The 17,225-nt window shown below is 49.1% G+C and overlaps 1 protein-coding gene across 1 annotated transcript in view; it reads left to right on the top strand.

The window, feature by feature from the left end:
* Positions 1-607: 607 nt before the first annotated feature.
* Positions 608-17,225, top strand: part of LOC146859550 (CD5 antigen-like) — a 613,604-nt gene continuing 596,986 nt past the window's right edge. The window contains exon 1 of the mRNA XM_085650248.1: positions 608-714. The gene's annotated coding sequence lies outside the window, so the exon portion shown is untranslated. The remainder of the gene's footprint in view (positions 715-17,225) is intronic.

Below are 17,225 nucleotides of genomic sequence, written 5' to 3' on the forward strand. Positions count from 1 at the left end.
GGGAGTTGCAAAGAAGCCAGGGTCACAGGTGGCACCACTGGCTGGGTGTTGGCCTTTTCCTATGGGAGTTGCAAAGAAGCCAGGGTCACAGGTGGCCACACTGGCTGGGTGTTGGCCTTTCCTATGGGAGTTGCAAAGATGCCAGGGTCACAGGTGGCCCCACTGGCTGGGTGTTGGCCTTTTCCTATGGGAGTTGCAAAGAAGCCAGGGTCACAGGTGGCCCCACTGGCTGGGTGTTGGCCTTTTCCTATGGATTGATGGTGGAGGAAAGTCCAGCTGCGGTGCTGCTGTTTCTAGAGTAGATAACATTTCACCCCTCAGGCCTTTTTTGTTTCCACCATTGTTGTGATTTGTTTTTAAGTCGCACAGTGCTCAGCGCGGCTGTCACGTGTTATTCACCCCTGGGGGAGGGGTGCCCTGAAGATGACGCAAAGTAAATAAAGGCTGCTGGAGTCGATCCACGCCCTCGTTGCACAAACGTTGAAAAGATATTAGAGGAAGAACAAGGTGTGGGAAGGCTCGTGTTTGTTCTGTCTGTCCCATGATGGCCCCGCCCTCCAAGCGTCAGAGCTGTAGGGGGGGGTGTTCCCTCCTTAAGGTATGACGGACTCCTTCAGTAAACTGAAGTAAGTGCACAGTGAGCACAGGAGAAGCTCTCCCAGGGCAGCATCGACCGAACCAGCACCCACACAAGGCGTTTGTGACAGTCCAGAGGTAAGCAGCCTAGACATCACAGGTCAAAGGTCATTTCTCAATTCTATGTTCATTCGGTGCCAAGCAGGAAGTTGAATCTCTCGTGTATTTTATGCGCAGCCGTGTTAATGAGGCTTGAACCCAGCTGACTAGCAACATAGCAATGTACATTAATCTGGGACCTGGAAACTATACAGTTGTGTACATGAATCAGGGCCTGTGTCATGATATTACATTCACATATTCACAAGTGCACTGCGCTCCACTCATCTCTGTAGGTTGGGTTTAGATTCACAGAGAGTAGATGGTTTCCACAGCACCTCAGAGACAGTCCTGTGTTTCTTTTTAATGTCATTAAGCATGGGTTGTGCAGCAGGGTGCTTTATTATTATTATTATTATTATTATTATTATTATTATTATTATTATTATAGAGGCTTTTGTAACGCGCTCTGCTACTAAATAGTATAGTATCCTGGCGCGGAGAGAAAAGGAAGGGGGCAGATCACAGTAAATGCAAAAGAGGGACAGCCATTAGGCGTTGGTGTAAAGAGGTAGGTTTTTAGGCCTTTCCTAAATGCCATGATGGAAGGGGCTGTTCTCAGTTGCAGGGGGAGGGCATTCCAAGCTCTCGCTGCTCTAACAGAAATGGATTGTCCACCAAGCCTACTATATTTGAACTTTGGTACAGTCATTTGATGAAGATTGCTTGATCTGAGAGGGCGGTTGGGGGCATAAAGGGAAAATCTTTTTCTCAAATAGGTAGGGCCTGTTAGGTGGAGTGCACGGTATGCTAACACAAGGATCTTAAATAAGATCCTTTGAGCCACTGGAAGCCAGTGAAGGTCTCGGAGAGGTTGGCGGACGCTAGATCTTCTGGGGATGTTGAGCAGCAGCCGGACCGCAGCATTTTGGATGACTTGGAGGCGGTGGATCAGATAGGCTGGGAGTCCGCAGTAGAGAGCATTCGCATAATCCAATCTGGATAATATCAGAGCGCGAATGACCGTTCCCTTAGCTGCTCGCGGGAGCAAAGGAAGGAATCTGCGTAGAGTTTTAAGAGTGGAGAAGCAGATTCCGGTGAGTTTTTTCAGGTGATCTTCAAATCTTAGATTATTGCTAAACCAGATTCCTAGGTTTTTTGCAGGTCCACCTGTGGATTTGGGGCTGGGAAAATCGGTGGGCCAGAGAGAATCATAGAAATTAATGAACCCAGACCTTTCCCTTCCATTTGCCAGTCTCACTGAGGCATTGAGTGGCAGCTTCATTGGAGAAAAGTCACCTTGGTGGTGATGGCCAGAAGTGAGTTTCCATAGTCTCCCCACATTGATTTGGGGAGAGCATGTGGCCTAACGGCTAGAGCGGTCAAGATCAAATCTGAGGAACCAGGTTCAGGTCTCAGCAACGACGCTCAAGATCCTGTGATTCTGGGCAAATCACTTAAACTCCCTGTGCCTAAAAAAATAAATGTGTCCTTGCGTAATTCAACTGGTGCTCTCGTAAAGCGCTCTGATACCTTCGTGGCAAGTTTGTGCTATATAAAACTTCGGAAAACAAAAAAACAATAAATATAGTCAATCTGGGGGAGGACAGGATCAGAGAGTGTGTCACAGTTTGAAGTCATAAATGAAATGTTTGGTTTCTTCAGGATTTTAATTTCGTTCAGGTGCTGTTAGCTGTTGTGTTGCTGTGCTAGTGCAGATGTGGGTGATTGTCCAACAGAACGTGCAAACACCCAAAGCAGTATTGGTCAAATGTCCACCTGAAGCTCCACCCAGAAGGACAGATGTTCACACAATGCAGCAAGGCAAGTTGCAGCGCTGATTAAAAATGAGAGGGCAGAAAAGTGACATATCTCTCAAGATAGGGTGTATGCCTGCTCTCTGCCTGCACTGGCACACAATCTGCAGCCTAGCACCAACGCAGGCACGCTTGCACCATGGAGCAACGGTGCCTGTTTTACAGGCTGCACTGGCACACAATCTGAAGCCCAGCACCAACGCAGGCACGCTTGCACCATGGAGCAACGGTGCCTGTACTGGCACACAATCTGAAGGCCAGCACCAACGCAGGCACGCTTGCACCATGGAGCAACGGTGCCTGTTTTACAGGCTGCACTGGCACACAATCGGCAGCCTAGCACCAATGCAGGCACGCTTGCACCATGGAGCAACAGTGCCTGTTTTACAGGTTGCACTAGCACACAATCTGCAGCCCAGCACCAACGCAGGCACGCTTGCACCATGGAGCAACGGTGCCTGTTTTACAGGCTGCACTGGCACACAATCTCCAGCCTAGCACCAACGCAGGCACGCGTGCACCATGGAGCAACGGTGCCTGTTTTACAGGCTGTACTGGCACACAATCTGCAGCCCAGCACCAACGCAGGCACGCTTGCACCATGGAGCAACGGTGCCTGCACTGGCACACAATCTGCAGCCCAGCACCAACGCAGGCACGATTGCACCATGGAGCAACGGTGCCTGTTTTACAGGCTGCACTGGCACACAATCTGCAGCCCAGCATCAACGCAGGCACGCTTGCACCATGGAGCAACGGTGCCTGTTTTACAGGCTGCACTGGCACACAATCTGCAGCCCAGCATCTACGCAGGCACGCTTGCACCATGGAGCAACGGTGCCTGTTTTACAGGCTGCACTGGCACACAATCTGCAGCCCAGCATCAACGCAGGCACGCTTGCTCCATGGAGCAACGGTGCCGGTTTTACAGGCTGCACTGGCACACAATCCGAAGCCCAGCACCAACGCAGGCACGCTTGCACCATGGAGCAACGGTGCCTGTTTTACAGGCTGCACTGGCACACAATCTGCAGCCCAGCATCAACGCAGGCACGCTTGCACCATGGAGCAACGGTGCCTGTTTTACAGGCTGCACTGGCACACAATCTGCAGCCCAGCACCAACGCAGGCACGCTTGCATCATGGAGCAACGGTGCCTGTTTTACAGGCTGCACTGGCACACAATCTGCAGCCCAGCACCAACGCAGGCACGCTTGCACCATGGAGCAACGGTGCCTGCACTGGCACACAATCTGCAGCCCAGCACCAACGCAGGCACGCTTGCACCATGGAGCAACGGTGCCTGTTTTACAGGCTGCACTGGCACACAATCTGCAGCCCAGCATTAACGCAGGCACGCTTGCACCATGGAGCAACGGTGCCTGCACTGGCACACAATCTGCAGCCCAGCACCAACGCAGGCACGATTGCACCATGGAGCAACGGTGCCTGTTTTACAGGCTGCACTGGCACACAATCTGCAGCCCAGCATCAACGCAGGCACGCTTGCACCATGGAGCAACGGTGCCTGTTTTACAGGCTGCACTGGCACACAATCTGCAGCCCAGCATCTACGCAGGCACGCTTGCACCATGGAGCAACGGTGCCTGTTTTACAGGCTGCACTGGCACACAATCTGCAGCCCAGCATCAACGCAGGCACGCTTGCTCCATGGAGCAACGGTGCCGGTTTTACAGGCTGCACTGGCACACAATCCGAAGCCCAGCACCAACGCAGGCACGCTTGCACCATGGAGCAACGGTGCCTGTTTTACAGGCTGCACTGGCACACAATCTGCAGCCCAGCATCAACGCAGGCACGCTTGCACCATGGAGCAACGGTGCCTGTTTTACAGGCTGCACTGGCACACAATCTGCAGCCCAGCACCAACGCAGGCACGCTTGCATCATGGAGCAACGGTGCCTGTTTTACAGGCTGCACTGGCACACAATCTGCAGCCCAGCACCAACGCAGGCACGCTTGCACCATGGAGCAACGGTGCCTGCACTGGCACACAATCTGCAGCCCAGCACCAACGCAGGCACGCTTGCACCATGGAGCAACGGTGCCTGTTTTACAGGCTGCACTGGCACACAATCTGCAGCCCAGCATTAACGCAGGCACGCTTGCACCATGGAGCAACGGTGCCTGTTTTAAAGGCTGCACTGGCACACAATCTGCAGCCCAGCATCAACGCAGGCACGCTTGCACCATGGAGCAACGGTGCCTGTTTTACAGGCTGCACTGGCACACAATCCGAAGCCCAGAACCAACGCAGGCACGCTTGCACCATGGAGCAACGGTGCCTGTTTTGGCACACAATCTGAAGGCCAGCACCAACGCAGGCACGCTTGCACCATGGAGCAACAGTGCCTGTTTTACAGGCTGCACTGGCACACAATCGGCAGCCTAGCACCAACGCAGTCACGCTTGCACCATGGAGCAACGGTGCCTGTTTTACAGGTTGCACTAGCACACAATCTGCAGCCCAGCACCAACGCAGGCACGCTTGCAACATGGAGCAACGGTGCCTGTTTTACAGGCTGCACTGGCACACAATCTCCAGCCTAGCACCAACGCAGGCACGCGTGCACCATGGAGCAACGGTGCCTGTTTTACAGGCTGTACTGGCACACAATCTGCAGCCCAGCACCAACGCAGGCACGCTTGCACCATGGAGCAACGGTGCCTGCACTGGCACACAATCTGCAGCCCAGCACCAACGCAGGCACGCTTGCACCATGGAGCAACGGTGCCTGTTTTACAGGCTGCACTGGCACACAATCTGCAGCCCAGCATCAACGCAGGCACGCTTGCACCATGGAGCAACGGTGCCTGTTTTACAGGCTGCACTGGCACACAATCTGCAGCCCAGCATCAACGCAGGCACGCTTGCACCATGGAGCAACGGTGCCTGTTTTACAGGCTGCACTGGCACACAATCCGAAGCCCAGCACCAACGCAGGCACGCTTGCACCATGGAGCAACGGTGCCTGTTTTACAGGCTGCACTGGCACACAATCTGCAGCCCAGCACCAACGCAGGCACGCTTGCATCATGGAGCAACGGTGCCAGTTTTACAGGCTGCACTGGCACACAATCTGCAGCCCAGCACCAACGCAGGCACGCTTGCACCATGGAGCAACGGTGCCTGCACTGGCACACAATCTGCAGCCCAGCACCAACGCAGCCACGCTTGCACCATGGAGCAACGGTGCCTGTTTTACAGGCTGCACTGGCACACAATCTGCAGCCCAGCATCAACGCAGGCACGCTTGCACCATGGAGCAACGGTGCCTGTTTTAAAGGCTGCACTGGCACACAATCTGCAGCCCAGCATCAACGCAGGCACGCTTGCACCATGGAGCAATGGTGCCTGTTTTACAGGCTGCACTGGCACACAATCCGAAGCCCAGAACCAACGCAGGCACGCTTGCACCATGGAGCAACGGTGCCTGTTTTGGCACACAATCTGAAGGCCAGCACCAACGCAGGCACGCTTGCACCATGGAGCAACGGTGCCTGTTTTACAGGCTGCACTGGCACACAATCGGCAGCCTAGCACCAACGCAGCCACGCTTGCACCATGGAGCAACGGTGCCTGTTTTACAGGTTGCACTAGCACACAATCTGCAGCCCAGCACCAACGCAGGCACGCTTGCACCATGGAGCAACGGTGCCTGTTTTACAGGCTGCACTGGCACACAATCTGCAGCCTAGCACCAACGCAGGCACGCGTGCACCATGGAGCAACGGTGCCTGTATTACAGGCTGCACTGGCACACAATCTGCAGCTTAGCACCAACGCAGGCACGCTTGCACCATGGAGCAACGGTGCCTGCACTGGCACACAATCTGCAGCCCAGCACCAACGCAGGCATGCTTGCACCATGGAGCCACGGTGCCTGTTTTACAGGCTGTACTGGCACACAATCTGCAGCCCAGCACCAACGCAGGCACGCTTGCACCATGGAGCAACGGTGCCTGTTTTACAGGCTGTACTGGCACACAATCTGCAGCCCAGCACCAACGCAGGCACACTTGCACCATGGAGCAACGGTGCCTGCACTGGCACACAATCTGCAGCCCAGCACCAACGCAGGCACGCTTGCACCATGGAGCAACGGTGCCTGTTTTACAGGCTGCACTGGCACACAATCTGCAGCCCAGCATCAAAGCAGGCACGCTTGCACCATGGAGCAACGGTGCCTGTTTTACAGGCTGCACTGGCACACAATCTGCAGCCCAGCATCAACGCTGGCAAGCTTGCACCATGGAGCAACGGTGCCTGTTTTACAGGCTGCACTGGCACACAATCCGAAGCCCAGCACCAACGCAGGCGTGCTTGCACCATGGAGCAACGGTGCCTGTTTTACAGGCTGCACTGGCACACAATCTGCAGCCCAGCACCAACGCAGGCATGCTTGCATCATGGAGCAACGGTGCCTGTTTTACAGGCTGCACTGGCACACAATCTGCAGCCCAGCACCAACGCAGGCACGCTTGCACCATGGAGCAACGGTGCCTGCACTGGCACACAATCTGCAGACTAGCACCAACGCAGGCACGCTTGCACCATGGAGCAACGGTGCCTGTTTTACAGGCTGCACTGGCACACAATCTGCATCCCAGCATCAACGCAGGCACGCTTGCACCATGGTGCAACGGTGCCTGTTTTACAGGCTGCACTGGCACACAATCTGCAGCCCAGCATCAATGCAGGCACGCTTGCACCATGGAGCAACGGTGCCTGTTTTACAGGCTGCACTGGCACACAATCCGAAGCCCAGCACCAACGCAGGCATGCTTGCACCATGGAGCAACGGTGCCTGTTTTACAGGCTGCACTGGCACACAATCTGCAGCCCAGCATCAACGCAGGCACGCTTGCACCATGGAGCAACGGTGCCTGTTTTACAGGCTGCACTGGCACACAAGTGTTTCTTCTGAGAGAGAGATATTTATTTGGCTCTCGCGATATTCCATTTCATGGTTCCAAAAAAGGCATGCGGTTGCGAATGGCACACATTTAAAGACAGAGCGATATTAAGGCTATTTTAACAAAAAAATCAACTGCAGTTTATTGGGCTTCATGGCAAAATAATATGGTATTCCCTTATTTATTCGAATCGGCCAAACCTGTTATGAGGCAGGAACTGCTGCGGTTTTTAATGGGGGTAAACCCCATGCATGAAAGGGCAGCCAAGGCTAAGAGATTAAAGACTATTGGTGGTTTATGTGACTGTGGAATACAAATTAATTCTAACAATGAGCATTTGCTAGTGGACGGTATGTTTTTTTAAGGGATTGTAGGTAATTTTTTAAACCAGTTTTAAGTAAATATGGAATATTGAGCCGGTGAGTTTTAGATGTGACTCGTGCGATAGGCATGTTTTTTTTTTAGGAAGTAGGATGATATGGGAATCTTTTTAATGGGTCAGAGATACATGTCCAAAAAAACTTATTTATGATTCTGCCTATAAGAAAGTAAACTGTACAGATAGTCCTGTGAGAGATAATTTAAGCCATATAAAGACTTCAATATGAGAAGGATGGATTCCTCTCTGGCATGTCCTACACATTTAGTTACCAATATGGAAAGTGATAGTAATGTAGGGAGTGTTTTTAGGATGTGAGGGAACTAAAATCAGGGGTCAGTGTTTCTGTACCAAATGGCTTATCCTTTTGTCCATTACTTATGCACCTAAAGACACTGAGCAAAATACTCCTTTTATAATCCCGATGCGCCAGTAACTTTTGCAACCAGCTCCATTGTGATGACTGGGCCTCTCTCTACAGAAGAAGGGTCATAGAGAGGTTTATTTATGAACCAAAGAGGTGTGGTAGGGTCAGAGACTCTTTCACGACATTTGTATGGCTATTGGGACTATTTTTCTTTTTGCAGCTCATTTCTAATGTACATCATTGCTCATGAACTCTGTTGCCATACAACCTTCCGTTTGTTGTTCCTTACGGTTGGAAGGATGGACAAATCAATTTAATTGTTGCATTGCAGCACACCAGATTGTATGATAGTCTAAACTGTTACATTCCCAGGAGGTGTGATACTGGTAGATTGTATGTGTTAGCACTCTCAGTGCCCATAGCAGCTTAAAGCAGTCTGCACATTTACTAACCATTAGCACCAAGTTAGGTTTGTTTTTTTCTGATAATTTTCCTTTAAAGTAAAGCACTTAAAATCACAATTATTATGAATGCTCCTAAAACATGATACAAATCATTCATCATGATAGAGCATTAGAACAAGTGATTCATCTTACATAGTTTTACAGACTAAGGTTATAAACCTTTAGGAAGCGGTTTCATAGCAGTTAGGGACTGGATATTTAATTAATGATAAACAGTCAGTATATAGCACCATAAGTCATAGGTTTGCCTGTGCAGTCACGAGGACCCCCCATGAAAGCTAGGCATAATAATTAATAGAGCATCTTCCCAGGGGCCGTCTGGATGACATATCCATTCGATCCCACCCCCTCTATCAGGGTCTAAATAAAAATGAACTGATCACACTGAGTGTTATATATTGGTGCGGGACTCTTTTATCTCACCCTTATAAATCATAGCAAATCAGTTCCAATTTGTGGTATCTGCATTATCATAAAGCAAGATGTGATAAGTTCAGGCCCCTCTTCCTCTGCAGGATCCCCACTGCACATAGATAGCTGCGTACCTAGACACTACTAGAGGGGAGGTGTCACTCGACAAATCTTTTAGGGCTTCGTGGTATTGCTTTGAGCCTGAGCAAAGGCATAAGGGATGTTTCCAATTCTTTCTTGGCCTTGTCTAAGCAGGTCAGCAAAACAGTACATGTGCTAAATTTTCTTTAGTTTTCAGATGGTACATGATATACCAATAATCTCCAGGTTCACCGTTAACATTTTTTCATTTCATCCTGTGAGCTCCAAGATCTAGGATGCCATAGCGGAATTTTAGATAGAATGACTTAGCCAACTGTGGGTGAATTTCAAAAACACATTTCGAAGTGTGGACTAGGAGTGATATCTTAAAATTGCACGGACAGTCTCCCCAGCCTTGTATTTGGTGTAGAGTAGTCAAGGAGTAATCCCGAATTTTAAACTATATTCACCTTTTAGATAACATGGACAGAGAATCCGGGCTAGACCAAAAGGATCTTAAACCTAACTTGGTTAGCCAAGCCTCGACTTATCAGACCCACGGGAAAGTATGGTCGGTATCAATCTTCAAAAGTCCTTCAATCTCTCTCTATAAGGGGCGAGCCCTGGTACAGTCCCAATAAAGGAGAGGTCTGAGTGATGCAAGATGCTCCCCTCTTCTGACAGCTAGTTCATGGAACTGTGGTACCAGAGGTGTCCTTTGGAAAGGTGTAAAGTGACCTGATGAAGGTTTCACCCAATGACACTTTTCCAACATTATGTGTTCCCCAGAGCTCTGGGCCATGGAAGACTGCGGCCTCAATGGCTGGAGAAATGGCTCTGGGTGACATAGCGCAGTGGCTAAACTTAAACAGCAAAGGCCATGTTGAAGAACGACTCTACGCTTTTGGATATGTGGAGTCCATGATAGCCACCTATCAATCATTACACCAAGATATTGAAATTTAATGACTCGTTCAAAGCTCTTCTGCCGCAGGCATAAATAACTCCCAAAAGATTGAAGGGGTCCAATTATCATGTACTTGGTCCTTTTGCATTAATTTCCAAGCCCTTTCCTTTACAGTATATGTTGAATTTAACAAGGAGTGAGATTTAAAATATGAGAAGGGTATCATCTGCAGATAAAAGAGCAGGTAATGGGGCCCCATCTAGCTTAGAGGAATCATTACTACACTCTGAGAAAACACCTCTGACATTGTTCAAAACAGTGAGAAAAGTGTGGGCACAAGCAAGCAGCCTTGTCTAACACGCTTTCTTATTCAGATGCGATCAGTTAATTCCCCCTCGGGTACCCAGCTTACTTGGGCCTCGTTGTATCATTTGGATTAGGAGATCTGGAGGAACACCTTGCTTCCTAAGGGAGTCCCAGGGCTTCCCCCTAGGGGCTAAGTCCAATGCTCTCGCCCTAAAACCTGTCTGGTAAGGTGACATGATCTTATTGTCCTCCATCCATTCTAAAAGCCTATAAAGACTTTGCTTAGAATAGATCTATTCAGGATCCGGGCCTTTGCCCTCTTTCAGGGTCAGTAAGGCCGACATTGTCTCATCCTTAGTAAATGGGGCAGGCATTGGCTTGGCCCCAGTTGGGTAAGTGTTCTGCAATATATAAGGAAGTATAAAAGAAGGATCTTCCCATCAGGGTAACCGTCATAAAAGACCAAAGGTGCATTGTTGTCTACAGTCACCCACTTAATCATTAGTAAAACTAGTATTATTAATGTACAAATGTATACATTTTTAATTTTAAAGATATACAGGTTATGGTGTTTCACGTTATGTGACACACGAGCTGTAACAATAAATAGTTATAAAATTGTCCCTATATGTTAAAGATTGCCTTTTTTCTATAAGATCGTTTTAATGGGTACATTGACAAATCAAGTAGATCGATATTTCACAGCTGCTGCAGTAATTGCATCCAATATATGTATCAAGATACAGCTCCAGAGACTGTATCTCTTTATCCTGACCTACATTAATGATATCGACCTCTGAATACATTACTATGAAAGCAATGCATGGACTACCTCTGTAAACATTCCACTGGCCCCAAATCGTCTCCCATTTGCGGGGGCAATCCCAGCCCTCATATGTTATCCTCTCCGCCACCATGCACCAGTCTATATCTCATTTCCAGTGTCTAAGGAAAGGTGTGGGGGGCTGTCCCCCACACACAGGCTGTATTTTGTTCTGTCCCCTCACACCATTTAGATGAGAGGATCAAGTCTCCACCACAGATATCATGCATACACGCACTACTGATTCCCAAAATACATAAATCACTCCCAAGCTCCCAAATTATGTGGAAAAGGGTGCTTTCCCATCAGCACTTTGCAGACAGGCCGGGTCGGGTCTTCCACCCATCTTGACCATTTTGTTACAGGACAAATAGGCTCTGTCCAGTATTTTGCCTTGCTTTGATTGCCACCTCTTTCAGTGAGGCTAAGGTTTCTAACGAATCTTCATCTGTGGCTCCCCCAGGTCTGACACTTAATGATTTCTTAGTTCAAAGAGCGTGTCTGGGGAGTTATTATTCAATTTTCTATACATCAGGGGGATAGCTTTATGGCTCACATGCTCGTATAATATTCTATCTTCTAGTGGTGATAATTCCAGAAGATCTCCCTCCCTAGGGATTGCTGTCTGTAGGGCATGTCGGTTCTGCAGACAGTGAAAGGTTTCCGTGACCGCGATATCATACTGCGCTGCTCCACGTAGCCCCACTACGCCCACTACGCCCAGGGTTAATGTCGGTTCTGCAGACAGTGAAAGGTGTCCGTGACCGCGATATCATACTGCGCTGCTCCACGTAGCCCCACTACGCCCACTACGCCCAGGGTTAATGTCGGTTCTGCAGACAGTGAAAGGTTTCCGTGACCGCGATATCATGCTGCCTCTGCAGTTCAGAGATCGGCAAGACTGCACCGTGTTCCACAGTGGTGAAGACTGAGTAATCCTTTGTCCCCAACCGAGTTTCTTAAGTTGCACCATAAATGGTGTGGGTCTCGTATGGGATAAGTGTTTTGGAGAGGTATATAATGCTCACAAGTAGCCCCTGGTGATAAAATAAAGTGATCCTCGGATAGCCAGTTGTGCCACCCAATACTACTGCTGTATATCTGGTAAAGCTATGCACCCATCATTCCAGTCAATTGTTAGTTTGTTTGGTTCTATGGGAGGGGCGCTCCCATTCCATAACAAAGCTCTCTATGGATTTAAAGTAAGTGGCGGGGACTGGGAATGGTGTATTGTGCAACACAGAGAAAGCAAGGTAATACCATTCTTTTTGAACAGGGCCACTCATCTCAGCAGGGAAAGTGAAAGAGACCTCCAATGCTGGATGCCACTTATCTGTATTGGTTTTTCCAGATTGTTGACGTTAAATAAATCAGAGTTAGTGGTGACATAGATACCCAGGTAGTAAAAACCATGAAATTGTACACGTTCCACACAGCCCGGCGGCAGAGCTGGGGCCACATAGTAGAGAGCATACATTGTTGATTTCAACCAATTTATAATATATCCTGAATATTTGCCAAAGGCAGTGAATACATCCAATATTCTATAGATGGAGAGTTGTGGAGCCACTACATGTAGCAAAGTATCTACATAGAGAGACACGCAGTCTTCCCATTCCTCTGCCCAGTACACGCCACATATCGGAGGGTCCATACAGACCGATGCTGCTAATGGTTCGAAGATCAAGGTGAACAGTAGCGGCGAGAGAGGGAAGCCTTGTTTGGTCCCTCACTATAGGGGGAATTCAAAAGAACTTTTAGCGTTCACACCCACTCAGGCTAGGGGATCAGTGTACATAAGCTGTACCCATGAGATGAACTTGGGGCCGAAGCCCATCCTTTCCAATTCCATAAATTGGTACATCCACTCAACGGTGTTGAAGGCCATTCGGGCAACTGAATGTGCAATAAACATTCACATCCACACAGATGTGTCATATCCACCATCTTTCTTGTGTGGAACTATGGATGAATGTAGGGTCAGGGATTCCCCATAACTTCCATGTTGGCCATGCTGTGGGACTTTGCTCACAGAGTGACACATTGACGCTTGCAACCCAGGTGACCGCACCACTACAACAAGAACACCCGCATGGATCATTTGATTCCTCATACAGCTCACGATGAAGACATGCCCATAGCTCCGAAGTTATTCTTCACAGCCTCACGCAGAACTGGCATAAACCAGGCCAGCCCACTCTACATACGCTTACAGGGAAGGACAACAAAGCTACATGACCCAGAATTTCCTTGCAGTGATCTTCTGGTCACACACTAGTTATCAGTATGCCACAGCCACTCCCTCATGGCTAGTATACACCCACACCACACCCATCCAGCACAGGCGTCACAGGACACGTGACCCCCCCCCAATAAAAAAGACTGGGTGCACGTGCTCGATGCCATTTCAGAGTTGCTCGCACTGGGTGCACTGCGGCCGGCACAGGCACACCGGCAGGGGACGGTGACTTTCGGTCCACTGAGGTACGGGTACCATAACTGCTGAGCGGGTGTGCAGCCTGCGGTGATGACCCGTCCCAGCTGTCTGGACAGCTGAGGTTTTGTGTGCCCTGCTGGACCGCAGTGTAGGCATGAGCCATCAGACAGCGCAGGCCTACCGCCACGTGTCATTGCCTCGCTGGTCACAGAGTTAGTGGCACCGCAAGGACTGAGCGGGTGTGCAGCCTGCGATGAAAAGCCCGGTGCACTAGTATGTCCTCTGCCATGGTGAAATCAAGACCCAGCACCAAATGTGAGACCTGGTGGCCTGCGGAGTGGGGCTGCATGATATGCAGGGTGCCCTGTCCGCAAAAAGGTGAGCAGTGAGGCCTGGATGCGCAGGGGCGGGCAGACACCTCTGGGTGGCGGGAGTGGATTCAGGAGTGCGCAGTCATGTATACTCTGCCATTACTAATTCTGTACTATGTTTCAGATGTGGGAGCTTGAGGGCTCCACTAGGTCCCGGCACGTGGTTGGAGACACAGAGGTGGTGTAAAGGTGAGCTGTGAGGGTTTTGTCCACAGTATGGGCACTCACTGTCTCTCTTCATCTCGTCCTTTCTCTCCTTCACACTCTTTCTCTCTCTCTTCCTCTCACACTGTTTCTCTCTTTCTCTCTCTCTTCCTCTCGCTCACTGTTTCTCTCTCTCTTCATCTCTCTCACTCTTTCTCACCTGACTTCCTCTCGCTCTTTCTTTCTTTTTCTCTCTCTCTTCCTCTCACTCTCACTGTTTCTCTCTTTCTCTCTGTCTTCCTCTCACTCTTTCTTTCTTTTTTCTCTGTCTTCCTCTCACTCTTTCTTTCTCTCTCTATCTCTCTTTTTATCTCTGTTAATGGACGCATGATGCACAATGTTATCTTGCTTGTTATCTAACAGGCTGTGATTCACAAATTGAGACCCCCCAACTCGGAACTCCCGCCACTCAGTGCCACCAGAGCGGAACTCTTGTGGAACCTGTAATGATGTGTGGCCATCCTGACAATCAACACCCACTTTGAATTGTGCGCTCTGCTTTACCACGAGTACGCTACGCCAGAGAAGGTTGCTTCGGCATATGGTGGACCCACTTACACACATGCCGGTGGCGGAAGGTGAGCAGAGAGGCTTCTTTCAGCAGCTGCGGGAAGTCACCTCTGGGCAGTGGGAGTGTATAGTGTGCAGCAGCCTGGGAGCATAAGAGTGCACAGACACCTCCGACCAGTGGGAGTGGATGCAGCAGCCTGAGTGCGCAGTGACGAAACAGAGAATTACGCATGTGCAGTTGTATGTACTTTGCAATTACTAATTTTATACTATCTTTTAAATGACTAAACTTGAGGGTGCACTATGTCCCGGTACGTGGTTGGAGACACACCGGTGGCAGAAAGGTGAGCTGCAAAGATTTTCTCCAGTGTCAACACTCCCTCTCCAACTCTTCCTTTTTCTCTCTCACACTTTCTCTCTTTCTCTGTCTCTTTCTCTCTCTCATTCTTTCTTTCTCTCTCTTCCTCTCTCTCACTCTTTCTCTCTCTCTTCCTCTTTCTTACACTGTTTCTCTCTCTCTTTTCCTTGTATCTTACACGTTCTCTCTTTCTCTCTCTCACTCTTTCTCTCTTTCTCTGTCTTCCTCTCTCTCTCACTCTTTCTCTGTCTTCCTCTCTCTACTCTTTCTCTCTTCCTCTCTCTCAATCTTTCTCTCTCACTCTTTCTCTCTCTCACAATGTTTCTATCTTTCTGTCTTCCTTGTATCTCACTCTCTCTCTCTCACTCTTTCTCTCTTTCTTTGTCTTCCTCTCTCTCTCACTCTTTCTTTGTTTTAGCTCTATCTCCCTCTCTCTTACTCTTTCTCTCTTTCTTTTTCTCCTTTGCTGGACGCATGACTCACCATTTTATCTTTCTTTTTGTCATGCAGGCTGTGATTCACAAATGGTCCAGCGATGACACAACATGGCTGTACATAGTTTTATTTGTTGTTGTTTTGTTTTAAGAAAATGTTTTATATGTAAATACATACATGACTAAGATTCTTGTTTGTCCAACCTCACACGCATCTTCTTATTAATAACTGAAAAACATTACCCAATCTTTTGCGTTCCAGATTCCTTAATGTGACTGTCACATTTGTTTGTGGGGGGTGGGGGTGGAGGTGAGGGGGGATGGCGGACAAGGTGCTCCTGCTAGGGGATGTCGGAGCAGTGTTGGGTGTCTGACCTTCATGATCGTTGCCTTGTTGAAAATTAAAACAGCGATATGATTAAGCATTCACTAAAGACATGAATTCTCTTTAGCTAAAACATGTTTTCTGTCTTATGTTGCCTAATGTCTGGACGCCATTTTGTATTGTCATGTCTCCGCATGCTCTGCACGAGAAGAGTCCTATCTTTGTGTTAGTTGCTCTTGTAATCTGCCTAGTAACAGTCTATAAATAGCTCCTTTGTCCGTCTGGCGCATGCCCAGACTTGACCACATCTGTTATCAGTTAGTCCTTGCTTGACCATGTTTTCGCGGGCTCAGGAATGTATTAACTCCGCCCACATATTGGTTCTGTATCGAAAATGTCCATAAAAGGTAATACTCTTTGCTTCATGTTGTATCCACCCACTTATGAGCCCCTCTGTCATGTATAAAAGGGGACCGTGTACGCAAGTTCTTTGTGCTACCCTATGCAATACTGAAGAGTGTTGTATAGGTTGTAGGACCACCCTTAAGGGTTAATAAACGTTGTCTTTGTATTTGCAGCTTCCGTGCCAACTTCCTTCTAGCTTTTGTTACAGGAGAGCGAACCCTTGTATTCTGCGGGCCTAGCTGGGGCCTGTACTCATCAATTGGCGCCCGTCACGTGGGGCTCATCGGCGACTCGGATGCTCGAAGGACTGGTCGTGACGAAGGTGAGGAATTTGGCCGGGGATGTGATCACTGCCAGTGGCGTTTTAGTCCTGGCATCCCGAGGTTTCTTCCTTCCCTTCCGCACTGACCTTCTGGGTGGCGCCGGTCCTCGACTGAGACCTCTTCTGTCGGTCTGCCGCGACAGCCGTTTGGGCGAATTTTGGAACTTGGCAGTTGGAATCTGGACACTCTTGATTGGTAAGAACCGTTGTACGGTACTTGCTCCGAGTTTTTAAAGCCTGGGTTGGCTATTTGAGTTTGATTTGGGATGACCGGTCATATTTTGAATTGATTACTGTGAGAATATATGCGTTGCAACCCATATAGGCAGGTAATGTGGAGATATTTCTCCGGAGTTGTGTAAATCTGAACGGCGCAAAGTTTAAGTGCTATTTATGATAATACTGCATATTTTGCATTATTTTTGAGCATGCCTGCTTTTAGCGCACTCCGTAAGTGGTGCTGCTGCTTTGGAAACCAGTTAGATCTTGAGGAAGCTGCTCCAGCCCCCCCAGAGGCGACTCCTAATAGGGATATGTATGTGAAGCATGGTCTTTCCTCTATAATGTACAGCACAGTGTGGAGGAAATACACCAAAAAGGATCCTGAGTTACGATGGCCTTTGTATGGATTGTTTGATATGCGTAAGATTGAGTATGTGGAACAGTGTATGTGTAAACGGCGTGCTCGGCA

This window comes from Triturus cristatus, chromosome 3_2 (assembly GCF_964204655.1).
Source record: "Triturus cristatus chromosome 3_2, aTriCri1.1, whole genome shotgun sequence".
In the NCBI taxonomy this organism is placed as follows: Eukaryota; Metazoa; Chordata; class Amphibia; order Caudata; family Salamandridae; genus Triturus; species Triturus cristatus.